The following is a 16,144-nucleotide window of genomic DNA, read 5'->3' on the forward strand; positions in this document are numbered from 1 at the left end:
GCCCCTGTGGCTATGTGAATCAGGAGAAGCCTCTATCCTGACCTATGGACTTGGGACTTTCCAGCCTCTACAACTGCATGAGCCATTTCCTTGATCTCTCTCTCTATATATATATTTATATGGTTTGCTGGTTTTGCTTCTCTAGAGAACCCAGCCTAAGACAGCCCTACATGCCTTTTCTCACCTCATTCCTCTTCTCTATCATTTTCTCTTCAGGGTAAATGGCTTTGAAGACTCAGTTGATATAGTATTTATTCAGCAAAGCTCTCCTGCATGCCAGACAAAATTAATCCCATAGTCCTCTGTAGTGCATCATCTCAGTAGTATCGGTCATGTGAAACAAACGCTATATCAGCTGCCACAGATTCAATTCCGACTCATGGTGAACCCACGTGTTGCAGAGTAGAACTGCGCTCCATAGGGTTTTCATTGCTGTGACCTTTTGGAAGTAATCACCAGGCCTTTCTTCTAAGACACCTCTGGGTGAGTTTGAACTGCCAACCTTTCCGTTAGTAGTCAGCTGCTTAAACCTGTGCACCACCCAGGGACTCCAGCAAAGGCTATGCACATTTTTTAAAATTCATATAGTAAAATTGGGGCCCTGGTGGTACAATGGTTAGGAGTTTGGCTGCTAACCAAATGGTTGGCAGTTCGAATCCACTAGCTCTCCTTGGAAAGCCTATTGGGCAGTTCTACTATGTCCTATAGAGTCTTGATGAGTCAGAACCAACTCCACAGCACATAACAACAACAATAACAATGGTAAAATTGCTTTCCAAAAACGCTCTACAAATTGACACTTCTATCACCAGTGCCTGAAAGGACCTATTTCTCTACATTGCCATCTGTACTGTTAATATTATCCAGTTTTTTTGTTTTGTTTTTACTTCACCAAAACAATGGGCAAAAGATGACAGCATGGCATGGTACTACTTGCAGTCCATTTCTGTCTCTTCCAATGCGTAGGCTTCACTGAGCAACCCCACCACTACCCCATGGCCTGGCATCCCCATCTTAGAATAGTGCTGTTTTCGCTAAGCCTTTTCCTACCCAATCCTCCCTTCCAGCTCTCCTTTCCCATGCATCAGACTTGAATCCTGCCCTGAAGACTCACCGCCCTCCTCCTGCTGCCTCTTCCTTTATCTCTCATAGCATTTCCCCTATAATTCTCTTGCAAGCCCAATTCCATCTTGAATCTGCTTCTTGGAAAATCTAAACTGGCACAGTCAGTTTGGCATGGTCCATTGAAAATCCTGATAAAATTTCATTTTGACTTATAATGAATTTATGGACTGGTTTTGGGAGAATTGCCATCTTTACAATAATGACTCTTTCCATCCAGGGAAATTCTAAGTCTCTTCATTTATCCTAGTCTTCATCCATGCCCATCAATAAAGTTTTATCCTTTTTATTTACGTAGGACTTTCATATCTTTTCTTGGGGCTTTTCTTAAGCGTTTGTAAGTTTTGTGGCAATTATGAGGTTGTTTTTTTTTTCCTAATAGGTAATTGATCATTTATTACACTGCATTGAGATGGTCTATTTAGCAGCCTCCACCACATTGAGCTCCTTGAAGGCAGGGATGGGTCTGTTTTATTCCCCAAACTACCTCCATTGCTGAGCACAGCACTTGACACATAATTAGAACTTAATATGCCTTTCCTTGTTTAGTCATCCAATAATAGCTGAAGTGTGTGCTACAAAACCTTTCGTTTCATCATTAGAAGGAAAATGGAGTGCCCATATTTTCACCAGATTTTGTCCAGCCATGGGAACTAATCCTTTTGCTACTGAGAGAATGGAGCAGTAGCTGAATGGAGTCCAAACAATATGTTCTACAAGGCATTTATTTTTGTAATTAGTGGAAATAGTTCTGAGCCTTCTTGTTGGCTACTGTGACAATGTGGCTGCTCTGAGCAATGCCATTTTGATGCTTGTCCGCTCCCTGACTTTGCTAATACTTCCCTGCAGCTGAATGCCCTTTTCGAAGCCACTGCCCCTGATCTCCTGTCCAAATTCTACTCATCCTTTAAGACTTCGCTCAATTGCTACCCCTACATTAACCCCAGGAAGGCTTTCTTGGTCCTCTAAGCTTCAGAGAAATACTTACTCTCCTGCACAAAAAACCAAAACAAAACCCACTGCCATCAAGTGAATTCTGACTCACAGCGACCCTACAGGACGGAGTAGAACTGCCCCACAGGGTTTCCAAGGAGCACCTGGTGGATTAGAACTGCCTCCCTTTTGGTTCACAGCCAAACTCTTAACCACTACGTCACCAGGGTTCCTTACTCCTCTGCAAAAATATAGGCAATTATGATGTGTGTGCTTATAGCTGATATAAACATGCATGTTTACATATATTAGCTAGTTCCTGTATACGCATGAACTATTTTAACGAAACAGAAAATGTATGAAATTAAGTGAAATGAAATGATTCGAAGTGAAATGAAATTATGCGAGGTGACATTTGCCAGGAGGTTCATATAGCCATGCCTTACTCCATCACTGTCCATTCCCTCAAGGAGTCTACCCCCCAGGGAACAGAGACAGTAAAGAATAAGGCCATCCTGAACAGTAAATGATGTGTCAGGTGCTACATTCACCAAGGGCAGAACTTTTCGTTCTGTTGTACATCAGGTTGCCATGGGTCAGAGTCGACTCAACGGCTAACGACAAGTTTATGATCACTTGTTATATGGCCATAGAAAACTAATACAAGAACTCTGAGGCTGGGCAGAAGATCTTACTAGCTTCCACAGAGAAGAAAAAAATAAGTTTTCATATGCAAGATCAAGAACAGAATGACGCTGGACTTTTCACCAGTAATCATTAAATCTAGACGACATGGAGCAATGACCTCCCAATTGTTAAGTGAGAATTACTTCATCTTAGAATGTAAAGTCCAACAAAACTATCCATTAAGTATAGAGGCTGAAAATATTTGTCATAGAACATCTCAGAAACTTTATAAGCAGTGCATCTATTATGAGGATGCTAACAGGAAATCTGCTCCATGTAAACTAGGGCAGAAACCAAAGAAGAGGAAGAATGGGATCAGAAAGCTGAGAATTCAACAGAAGAGAATCACAAGGAATTGCCAGGGCTACGGTGAAGGAAGATGCAAAGTTGGCAGCCATACAGAAGTCCCAGAGAACAAGTAGGCCAAACGGGAACAGGTCAGAAGGCCGTGGGAGAGTTGAAATATTACCTTATGGAGTGAACATTTTAGAGGAGATTCTTCCACTGGGGCAGAATCTGGGTCAAATTAGTAAGAACAACATCTAAAAAGTAAGTAAGCAAACAGGCAAATAAAATAGTAACTTTGATGGAAACATGGAGGAGAGAAAAAAATAATCATGGTTCAACTATTAATATTATCTGCATAGCCATAATAATGTAAGCACGGACAGTGGGGGTTGAGGAAATGGGGAGTACACACGTGTGGAGAGGGTTAGAGCTGGGGGTGTGAAGGTGAGTACAGTCCTATGTTCTGCTGTGGAAAGTGAATGGATCCTATCTGTCTCAGTTTCCTGGGGCACCATTATGAAGGAATCCCTGGATGGTACAAATGGTTTACATGCTTAGGTGCTAAACCAAAAGGTTGGAGGTTTCAGTCCACCCAGATGCTCCTCATAAGAAAGCCCTGGCGATCTACTTCTGAAAAAGTAGCCATTGAAAACCCTATGGAGCTCAACTCTAATCTAACACACATGGAGTCACCAAGAATTGGAGTTGAGTTGGCTCAATGGCAATTAGTTAGTTGTTGTTGTTTCAAACTATCACAAAATGGATGGCTTTAAAGAACAGAGATTTATTTTCTCACAGTTCTGGAGGCTAGAAGTCCAAACCAGGGTCTCAGCCATGTCAGTTCCTTCTGGGGGCTTTGAGAGAGGAACTGCTCCATGCCTCTCTCCTACTTTCTAGTGGCTACCAGCAATCCTTGGTGCATTCCTTTTCTGCTTATAGATGCAATTGTCTGTGTTGTCATGTGGTAGCTGTCTCCCTCCCCGCCCTCACCCCGTGGATGACTCCATTTCCACGTCAGACTTCTTTGAAAAGACACCACCACTCAGAAAGGATGAGGATTAGGACCCCCTACTCCGGTATTACCTCGTTAACTAAACTGATAGACAGCATCTGTAAAGAAAAACCCTATTTCCTCAAACAAGTTTACAGTCACCAGGGCAAGGGTTAGGACTTCAACATATCTTATTAAAGGACACAATTCAATCCATAAAACTATCTAAAACTAAATAATGAATAGGTGGCAATATAAACAGGTCATTTAGAGATATGAATTTGCTAAAAGATTTCAAAGTGGTCGACTCTGCAGAATGAGAAGAGTAAGAGCGTTTTTTAGTGTCGTTTATTTTTTCTTCTTCTATAACAAGCCTTGGAGAGCTATCTGACCTCATAAATGCACTTTAACTAAAATACATGTATAAACAAAATGGAGGGAAGAGAAGAAGGAAGGAAAAAGGAATCAGGAGAAAGAAACAAAGAAGGGGGGGATGGAGGCAGGCAGGCAGGCTGGGAGGGAGGAAGGCAGTGCCGACACAGAGGAATCCTTATTGATCTGATGCACTGTCATCCTGGGAATTTTGTCTGTATCTAACAGGAGGAGTTCCCATATCCACAGCCTGGCAAGCTCTTAACTGAGTGGAACCAGGAGAGACTTGCTTTGGTTTCCGTTTCAGCAAACATTCTAGTTTTCTTAGGACTAATTAAGGAGCATGGAATTTCAGGGACACATTCTGTGAAATAATTGTTTGCTTAAAAAAATATTTGGGCAGCAGGAGGTGAGAGAACATTTCATATTATAGAGGCAACACCTCACTGAGGTTCTGTGGGTTTTCTTTTGATCTGTTAACGTGCAAAGCATTCAGTGGATTTGATCTGAAAATGATACCTTGGCCATGTTCTTGCCAGAATGTATAATTTTCTAACAGGATGGCTTTGGCAGCTGCACATGTAATGAAGCTGTCAGGGCCAAAACAATGATATTCTCAGGAAAATTCTAAGTTTGACTAAATAGGATTGCGGAGGAAAAGAAAAAGGAGGTGAAGTAAGTAACTTGTTTGAAAAGAAACGAGGGGAAAGAAAGAAGCATGTTTTGAGACCAACTTGTATGCAACCTTGTAAGCATTCAACATATGTCACATGCAAACACACGCACACACAAACGTGCACATCCACACACATACCCGTACATACACACACATCAAGGATGCAGTCAGAAGGGGAGAAGTCATGGTCAGATCTTACCCAAGTGAAATCTTTCTGTCTTTTGCTCCCTGTTTCTGTATCTCTCAATACATCTATCTCTGCTGCCTCTCACCATCTCAACCTATTCTCTTAAATAGACTGAGGTATCAGTTGATATCACTGAAAAGAATTATGTACAATATGGTCCCTCCCTTTGCAGAAGATATAGTATGATGCAATCTAATTGTTCTGGGAGTCCCTGGGTTAACATGCTCAACTATTAACCAAAAGGTTGGAGGTTCAAATCCATCCAAAGGTGCCTTGGAAGGAAGGCCTGGTGATCTACAGCCCAAAAATCAGCCACTGAAAACCCTACAGAGCACCGTTCTACTCTACACATGGGTCACCATGAGTCAGAATCAGCTTGACAGCAACTGGTTTTGTTTTGGAATCCCTCAGTTGTACAAACAGTTAATGCACTTGGCTGCTAACTGAAAGGTTGGAGGTTCAAATCCATCCACAGGTACCTTGGAAGAAAGGCTTGGCAATCTACTTCCAAAATATCAGCCATTGAAAATCCTACGGAGCACAGTTCTATTGACACACATGGAGTCTCTGAGTCAGAGATGACTCCATGGCAACTGGTTTTTACTAGACCTGAGTGCAAGGTACAGTCAGCTAGACAGAGGACTTGAACCACAGAGCATTCTGACAATGGGCTAGCGTTGGGATGGAGTTTGGGGTAAAGAGACATGACTCTGGGTGTAATCCTGCTATTTCCAAGATGTGCTGCTAGTATAAGCTGTATATATGTATATATGGCAAAACCAAACCAAAACCCAAACCAATTGCCATCAAGTCAATTCCGACTCATAGCGATCCTATAGGAAAGAGTAAAACAGCCCTATAGGGTTTCCAGGGAGTGGCTGGTGGATTGGAACGGCCAACCTTTTTGTTAGCAGCCATAGCTCTTAACCACCGTGCCACCAGGGCTTCGGTATATAAGGCAGGATGTGGCTAAGTGCAAAACTGCTTTATAACTTGGTATAAAGAACAATTCTCTGCATTGCAGTAGTGTTCAGGGTGGCCAAGATAAAGTATTCATTGGATTTATTTGATCTCATTTACTTCATTCATCCATCCACTTATGCATTCATTCCTTTGTTCTTTTGACATATGTATTAAGTGTCACAAACCATGCAAGCTGCTAGAAATACAGATGTGAATAAAAACAGTAGTTGCCTTTGAAGTATTAAATATATAGCAAGAAGACTTCATGAACTTCAACCAGAGGCAACATAGAGACAAGTCATAATCAATATAATAAACATGCATTTGATACAGGGAATCTGGAGGTTTGTGCATGCGTGGGTGGGGGTAAGGAGGATCTATGGAGTTTTCTGCAAGGCATGGGAATCATAGGACTTTGACAGGTGCTATCAGAAGGGAAGAGCATCCCAGGCTCAGGAAACAGGTGGAGCAAAGTCCTGGACTAGGGAGAGCAGAGACATGTCTGGGGAATCGTAGAACAAAACATTCTCCCAAGCGTCATGATCCCGTTCAAAAGCAACCCTTGAAGTGCACGGTGCCCAGCTGTCTCTAGTTCTAACATCAGTCACAGATGGACGCAGCCCGATGGCTGGCAAGGGTCCACTCACAGCACAGACGGTGCCACATGAACTCTGAAAATGCCCAACTCTTGGTGAAATAAGCCTGAGTGGAGTCATTCCTTTTGAGAATGGCTTCCTAGGAATAGCAGTGTCCTTAACTGCGTGCCACTTCACAACTGACCAAGAATTTTCACGTTCAACCCCCTCACCGTCCCTGGGGGATATGTATTATTGTCCCCATTGTACAGATGAGGGAAGTAACTTTCCAGCAACCGTGTGTCCCTGGGTGCCACAGGGTCACATGATCTGGAGGGTGATCCAAGGGTCCAGGAACGCCGGTGAGGTGGCGGCACGACCTGAGAGTTTGGATATGGTTGAAATGAGCAATTTTAAAGATGAGTTGTGATATGCTAAAATATTCAAATGAGGGCAATTCACCTTTAAACAACAGTAACTTCTGAGCTCCATGTTAGAAGTTGGGTAATAGAAGCCCAGGTTTTAGGTCTACTCATGCGATTGGGAGGAAATGCTAAAGGAAAACGGAATGAAGTAACGGCAAGGTTGTCCCTAGTTAAGCATCGGTTGCGACTCACTGAAGTGCACTGAGGAAGAACATGGAAGAATGTCCTCTGAAGATGATTTTTAAGGTAGAAGTCATTTTGCCAGAATTGGTCAAAGGCAGAAGCAGAAGGACCATTGAGAATACACCTCTGGGTCTTTGCATTCTCCTGATTACTCAAGGCCAAATGAGAAAACCCATAAACAGCACATTCAGTGGTCACTGCAAAAACGTGGAGCTGAGTCGATTTTCCTTTTCCATCTTCCCCATTATGACCTGCTAATTCCTCCTCTCATATCAAGACCAAAATCTGAACTTGAGTTTTCTTGTCAATCTACTTCCTACAACCTCTTTCAAGACAACCTCCCTATTTTCTTTTTACCAGGTAATCTATAATTTAAAAAGCTGCCTCTTTCTTACCAGTGTGGAATCCACTGCCCTGGTGTTCTCCTCGTTGAATTTACAGTTCTTAGAAAATCATTGCATCTCAGGTATCAAGGGGCATGAAAAGTTACCTAGCTCAATCACCTGCCCACTGATTAATTCTCATGTGTACCATCCTTGTTAGACAGGCTAATAAAATTATGCTTGGACACCTCCAGGAAACACAGTACTAACCAAGGCATCTTACTCCATCACTGGGCAGCTATTTATCCTAAGTTCTCTCCGGTTCCGTCTCCTGAGTCCCATAGAACAAGTCTGTTTCTACTTCTGCATCAAGCTTCTTCAAATAATTGATGGAATGCTACCTCCCTCCTACTCTGCTGCAAAGTACCAAAAGCTTCTGCAGGCTGGACAGCCTGTTTTTCCTACAATTGTTATGACACATTTCACCCTGTTCCCCACCCTACCATGTATGGATCGCCCTACCCTAAATGGGCCTCAGTTATATACAATGGGCCAGGAGTGTTCTGCCAGCACATATCAGAATCCAAGTATGAGTTCCTTTGTGCTTTTGTATTTCTAAGACAATATTTGTAATACGAAATCTGGGTAAAATTAAATCAACATGTGTAGTGAACATGTATTGTTTGCCTCTTCACACCCACTCTCACTTCATGGGGCAATGACCTCAAATGTTATTTGGAGGTGCCTGTGATGGTTAAGCAGCCCTGGTGGCACAGTGGTTAAAGCACTTAGCTGCTAACTGAAAGGTTGGTGGTTCGAACCCACCAGTCGCTCCATGGGAGATAGATGTGGCAATCTCTTTCCGTAAAGATTTACAGACTTGGAAAATCTATGCAGCAGTTCCGCTGTGTCCTATAGGGTTTCTATGAGTTGGAATCAACTCAGTGGCAGTGGGTTTGTTTTTTTTGGTGATGCTTAATGTTATGTGTCAACTCGGCTAGGCCATGATTCCCAATATCGTGTGATTGTCCTCCATTTTGTGATCTGATGTAATTATCTTCCATTTCATGTGTTGTAAAGCCTAACTTCTATATGTTAATGAGGCAGGATTAGTGTGTGGTATATCTTGAGTCAAAGCCTTACAAGAGGGTATAACTTAGGTCACACCCTTACTCAAGTTACACCCTTGCTCAAGTCACACACTTACTCTGATGTAGGGGGACTTTCCTTGAGGGTGTGACCTGTATCTAATATATAGATGGATGCTCTGGCAAGGCTCTCCCTTGCTCTGGATCCTTAATCCAGCTCATCATCATCTGCCCTCTGGTTCTTGACACTTGAGCCTGTCATTTGACCTGCCAATTCTGGGATTCATCAGCTTCCGCAGCCCTGTGAGGCTTACTGTCTGACCTGCGAATTGTGGGTCCGTCAGCCCCTGCAACCACATGAGTCAGGAGAAGCCTCCAGCCTGATACCTGACCCACGAATTTGGGACCTTCCAGCCTCCCCAACCACATGACCCATTTCCTTGAGGTAAGTTTCTCCCTATATATTTATAGATATATATATATGCTTCACTGGTTTTGCTTCTATAGAGAACCCAGCTTAAGACAGTGCCCATTCCTCCACTCTCATGCCATGATGTTTGAGTCAGGCTTACCCTCAGCCCTAGGGAAGAAGAAGGTGAAGCAAGTCTACACAAATCAGCAGGCCATAATGATTGGCTCAGCAGTGGGCTCATGACCTAAGTCAGTTCAATCCCAGTTAGCTTCAAGTGGGACATCAACTGGGCATACTGAGACAAAGATGGTGACTTCTATGCTGGATTTGAACCTGGAGGACGCCTCCTAAGACCTGTGTGTGGCCAACTGGCTACCTGAGAGCCTACTGGAGAATGGGTCAGCAGAGAGGAAGCAGAGCCACGGACAGAAAGAGAAACCAGATCTTGATGAGACAAAAGCACATATACAGCCATATTTGGAGTTGGATGTATTCGGTGGTAGGAGAGTTCCATGAGCCAATACATTCCCTTTTGTGGTCAAGTCAGTTTAAAACAAGTTTTCTGTTACTTGAGATTAAAAGAATCCTAATTACTGAAATATCGCAGTATAGGCAAGAATGTAGGAAAGAAAATTAAAGATTGTGGGTCTTAGTTCTGATGTAGATTTACAGGACATTTTCTGGGGTCTGTTTAGCCATCAATAAAACAAAACCAAACCCCGTTGCTGTCGAGTCAGTTGACTCATAGTGATCCTATAGGACAGAGTAGAACTGCTTCATAGCGTTTCCAGGGAGTGCCTGGTGGATTCAAACTGCTGACTTTTTGGTTACCAGTCAAGCTCTTAACCACTGTGCCACCAGGGCTCCAGTATCAATAAGATAGGTACCTTTATATCCATTATCAAAGGAAAGCTACGTGGCTTGTCCAAAGAGGCTTTCAAGAAAACTTTTAAAGATGGCGTTAGTATGCTGTTATTGTTAGTTGGTGTTCAGTCAACTCAGACTCATGCTGATCTTGTGTAGAACAGAACAGAATGTCGCCTGGTCCTGCACCATCCTCACGGTCGCTGGGATGTTTGAGTCCATCATTGTAGCTATCGTGTTGATCCATCTCACAGAAGGTTTCCATCATTTTCGCTGACCCTCTACGTTACCAACCACGATGTCCTTTTCTAGTGATTAGTCTTTCCTGACAATAAGTCCAAAGTAAGCAACCTAAAATCTCACCATCCTCATTTCTAAGGGACATTCTAGTTGCATTTCATCTAAGACTGATTGTTCTTGAATATACTGCAGTCCACGGTATATTCAATATTGTTCGTCAACACCACAATTTGAATCATCAACTCTTCTCCTGTCTTCCTTTTTCATTGTCCAGCTTTTGCATGCACAAGAGGTATTGAAAAGACCATGGCATTGATATAGAGATATGAATAACAGAAATGAATCCTGTCATTCCTTTCTTGGTGGATCAAAATACATAAGATTTGAAGATGCTACATGTAAGTTACAGTGAACTGACACTCAAGAACTGCAGAATAAAACGATTGTACTCTTGTATCTAACCTGGTATCTAACACATAATATGCTCATAGGAAATGTGGGCTGAATGAACAAATAAATGATTGAATAACTTACCTTATAGCTGACAGTTTTTCCTACCTAGTCCTTTTGTATCAATATGTATTCAAAGACACTGCTCCACTCTCAACCACCATGAGAGAGGGTTTCGTGTGTGTGCGCGTGTATGTGGTAAAGACATATGTAACAAAACATTTGCCATTTCAACATTCTCCACATGTACAATTCAGTGGCATTATTTGTGTTTGTGTTCATCATGTTGTGCAACGATCATCGTTATCTCTTTCTAGATTTTTCCATCACCCTTTATAAAAGCTCAGTGTCCCCTAAGCAATGAGTCCCCAGCCCCTACTCCCTTCTGCCCATCCATGGTGATCACCAAAAAACTTAGGTCTGTATACACTTGCCTATTCTAGATATTTCATACAAGTGGAACCATACAATATTTGTCTTTTTGTGATTGACTTATTGTAGATACATGACAATTTCCCATGCTAACCATGTGGATAGTCTCATGGAAGGGCAGTGACTAGGCAAAGAGGTTGTTGAGCAGACCAAAACATTGTTATCTATGGCACATCAAAACCATACCTACAATGAACCTGTTTTCCCAAAGCATACTCCCACCAACCAATATTGTCATACATCCAGTATCATCGAAATCTGAGACAAGAAAAGGAGCCCCAGAGGAAGGTAGGGTGTTCCCGTAGAAGAGCCTGACACTCAAGCCCTCAAACAAAGCATCACCCATCTGCCACTGCAAAGGGCATGAGGCAGAAACAAGGGCCCCTGGCAAATCACATCAGCTTACTCTGATTTAGAGGACTTAGTGCATTTTTACAAATGGAAATAATAAACCCAGAGGAAATATTATGAAAATGAATCTGTAAACATTGAAATTGAATTTAATCAGGAGCAGGTCATAGCTTAGAGTAATGAAGAATAAATTATGCTGGAATGCAGAACAGGCTTTGTTCCTCAGCTTGACGGCAAAAAAAAAAGCATCAGTGGGAGGAAGCGCCCTGTGACTCTGAACTTGAAGATACCAGTCCATGAACCACTGCAAAACTGCCCTCTGAAAAGACTCACTTGGTGGTAAATACAGGTCAACCACGAGAGGTGGAAAATCATAAGCATAACTTCTTTGCAAGAGCTGTTTCTTGCTTTAAGTCTTTCCCTCCTTCGCTCTTTTCTGCTTCAAAGGGATGTAGGCTTGTTAATTCCTTGAGATATATTTGACCCAGATTTGTTGCTGTAAAAACTCATCATTTTTTTCCCCCCAAAGATATTGCCAAATAGCAACTTTTGGTTTGGAACCAGATCTTCATTACTTCTTATTATCAAAGTATCTCTTTCCCAACTTTTATTTCTACTTAAATTGCAGATTCAACCCTGTGGCCATCTCTTGGGCCGGTTACCAGCATTATCTGAAATATTATTGTCTTTTGTATCTTTGCTGACCACATCATTAATTTTTAAAGTTTATTCTGAAGGATATACTTTATTTATACATTTTTCCCTGTTTGTGTATCTGAGATGAATGCTATCCATGTGGCCTACACTCTACCCCATGCAATATTTCAAAATGAGAATTCAGGTTTTTGGAGTCTGCCTCTACATAGATCACTGAAGTCATAAACTCCAACCCTAAACCACACACCTATTGCCACGTAAAATCTGGCCTCTGTCGCCTTAGTCCTCCACTACTCATCCCAAGACATTCTAAGCCATACTAACTAACCTTTGTATGATTTGACCATGTTTCCGTGATCATCTTAACTCAGGTTGTGGTAGCCAGTCTCCAAGATGGCCCCCAGCGAGTCTCGCCTTCTGATACCCATGCTCTTAAGTACAGATGTGACTAATTGGATATTACAAAAATGACAGAGTATGACTTTCAAGACTAGGTCATAAAAGTCATAGTGGCTTTTACCTTGCCCTCTCTTGGCATAGTAATACTTCTTACTCTTATTATTATTAATATTTTGGTGTTTAGACAGTTAAGTCATGTGAGTAAGATCACAGTAGGTATGTAGCAGATAAGGACTCAAACCCAGATCTATTTGAGCTACCATGCATGCTCTTAAAAATCAATTCGCGACAATTATATGGTCTACTATTTTGCCAAGCACAGTACTGAGCATTTAGGATAGAAAAGAGAATGACGAACATTCTCTCTCCGCAAGAATCTTATACTGAAGTTCAGAAGAAAATATTCTTTGATGGTTACAAGGGCAGTGAGGGAGGGTGAGGGGTATCCACTAACTAGATAGTAGACAAGAATTATCTTAGGTGAAGGGAAGGACAGCACATACTACAGGGGAAGTCAGCACAACTGGACTAAACCAAAGCTAAGAAATTTCCTGAATACAATCAAACACTTCAAGGGACAGAGTAGCAGGGGTAGGGCTCTGGGGACCATGCTTTCAGGTCAATCGGCATAACAAAGTTTATCAAGAAAATGTTCTGCATCCTACTTTGGTGAGTGGCATCTGGGGTCTTAAAAACTTGCAAGTGGCCACCTAAGATGCATCAATTTGTCCCAACCACCTGGAGTCAAGGAGCATGAAGAACACCAAAGACACAAAGAAAGTATTAACCCAAGAGACAGAAAGGGCCACATACACCAGAGACTTCATCAGCCTGAGACCAGAAGAACTAGATGGTGCCCAGCTACCACCAATGACTGCCCTGACGGGGAACACAACAGACAGTCCCTGATGGAGCAGGAGAAATGTGGAGTGCAGAACTCAAATTCTAGTAAAAAGACCAGACTTAATGGTCTGACTGAGACTGGAGAAACCCTGGAAAGCATGGCCCCCAGACTCTCTGTCAGCCAGAACTAAAATGATTTCCGAGGCCAAGTCTTCAGACAAAGATTGGACTGAACTGTGAGACATAAAATGATACTTGGGAAGAGTGTACTTCTTAGCTCAAGTAGATACATGAGACTAAATGGGCAGCTTCTGTCTGGAGGTGAGATGAGAAGGCAGAGAGGGTTAGGAGCTAGTTGGATGGACATGGGAAATCAGGGGTGGAAAGGAGGAGTGTGCTGTCATAGTATACGGAGAGCAATTAGGGTCACATAACAATGTATGTATAAATTTTTGTATAAGAGACTAACTTGAAATGTAAACTTTCACTTAAACTACAACAGTAAACAACAACAAAAAAAGAATCTTATAGTAAAATAAAGGTAATTTATATTTTATAAGTGACACCAGTTTGAGTCCACCCAGAGGTGCCTCGGAAGAAAGGCCTGGTGATCCTCTTCCAAAAAATCAGTCACTGAAAACCCTGTGGAGTACAGCTATACTCTGACACACATGAGGTCATAGTGAGTCAGAACTGATTTGACCACAGCTGGTTTTAACCAGTTCTGGAAAGCACCAGCATAGAAACCCATGCAGCATGGAATGGCAACACGAAGAGCAAACTGATTGATTTGCTGCTTTGGCTTCTGACTTTCACCTCCAGCCATTTGTGACCCAGGCCTGGCCCACCTTTCAGACTTTGTCTTTCCCCATCCACCCTCAGATTTTCCTCCAGCCACACCAGCTGCTTAATGTCTAATATGTCTCTCCTGCATCTTGACACCTCACACACTCAGATGCTGGTTCTTATGTTCAGAAACCAGCATGTTGAACTGGAGACTGTGGCTTCTAAGGGATCAGCACTTCCAGGTCTGTGGTGACAGGCCTTTGGCATAAACCTTGGTGGACTTGGATGCCAATGGTTGCCTGTCACCCCATGTGGCTTGCTTGGCCCCCTGGCTTGGTATCAGCATTTCTTTGGATGAAGGAAGAGGTGAACATTTCAATACTTGGGCTGGTAGATAGGCAACATTTACCATCTTGTAAGAACTGGCGCATGCACCATTACTGAACATTTTGATCAAAGATTTTATAGAAGAACCTGATCAAAAGGGGGAGAAATGTAGAACAGAATTTCAAAGTATCATGGAATTTCTGGAGCCATTGAGGCTGGATGAACCCTGAAACTATTGCCCTGAGATAATCTTCAAACCTTAAAACAAAAATATTCCTTGAAGTCTTCTTTAAACCAAACAATAGTTTAGCTTAACTAGTAAGCAGTGTCTGCCTTGAGCATTGTACTCTTTTAAAGAACTATCTATACACAATCATATTAACAACAGCAACTCAAAAAGTTAGAGAGGAAGTTTGGAGGGTCAGTGAATTTATGTTAATGGAGAGGAACAATTTGGAAAAAGAAGGTAAGAATGGTAGCACAACTTGAAGAATGTAATCAGTGTCACTGGATTGTACATGTAGAAACTGTTGAATTGTATGTTTTGCTGTGTATATTCTCAACAACAACAAGAATATAAACTATAGGAAAAAAATGTATAACTGGCACATGCAATGTTGACACACTTCACCCTATGAAGGATTTCCTCACAAGGCCCCTCCTCCCTAAGGTCTACGTTCCTCCAGAACCTCGTGATTGCTTAGCAGAGTTTACTTCTCCTGCCACAAGGAGGAAAGAAGAAAACTCTTCTTATTCTTCAAAGGGGGCAAAGTGAGTAGTGGGAAATTTTGACTTAGCAATAGGTGCTTGTTTTCAATACCTGTAGCATGGAAGACAGGCCTGGCGATCTGCTTCTGAAAGGTCATAGCCTTGAAAACCCTATGGAGCAGTTCTATTCTGCACGCATGGGGTCGCCAGGAGTCAGAATTGACTTGACAGCAACTGACAACAATAAGCATCCCTGCAGAGACGTTATATGGAACCAAGGAGTTTTCATTTCCACCAATGGCAGTCCCTGGCCTGCTAAGCCCTTGGCAGCTAATGATTATTGCAAACGAGAACATCCCCCCAAACATTACTTTCCACTGCAAACTGTTCCCCCAGCTCAGTCCCAGCTGGTCACTGGACCACAAAGGATAAAATGGATGTGACCACAGGACTCGCTGAGGTCTGGGCTTCAGCAATCCCTTCACCACTCCCCAAGCTTTAATGATGGGTGTGTCGTTGTACCCAAAGCTGTAATGTTTCAGGGGAGCACAGTAGTGCTTAGAGTCCAGAGGACAGAGAAAAGGCTAGCGGTGAAAACGGAGGAAGAAAATGTCATCTCTTACCTTGTAAACTCAACCGATTTGATCCGCAGGACAATGACAGACAATAAATACGGAGCTGCGTGACGTCATTTTTATAGGCATTTTATGGGTGTCATAAGCCCGTGACTGAGATGCAGTTGTGGTTTATGGAAATGATCACTTGGGCTGGTTCTTTTTATATATCCTCCTGTTGCCACCTTTATAGAGAAATGAGTTAGCTGGTCCTAGTTCTACAAAAATATATAAATATACCACTCTCT

The sequence above is a fragment of the Trichechus manatus genome, unplaced genomic scaffold, assembly GCF_000243295.1.
Source record: "Trichechus manatus latirostris isolate Lorelei unplaced genomic scaffold, TriManLat1.0 scaffold00022, whole genome shotgun sequence".
Taxonomy (NCBI): domain Eukaryota; kingdom Metazoa; phylum Chordata; class Mammalia; order Sirenia; family Trichechidae; genus Trichechus; species Trichechus manatus.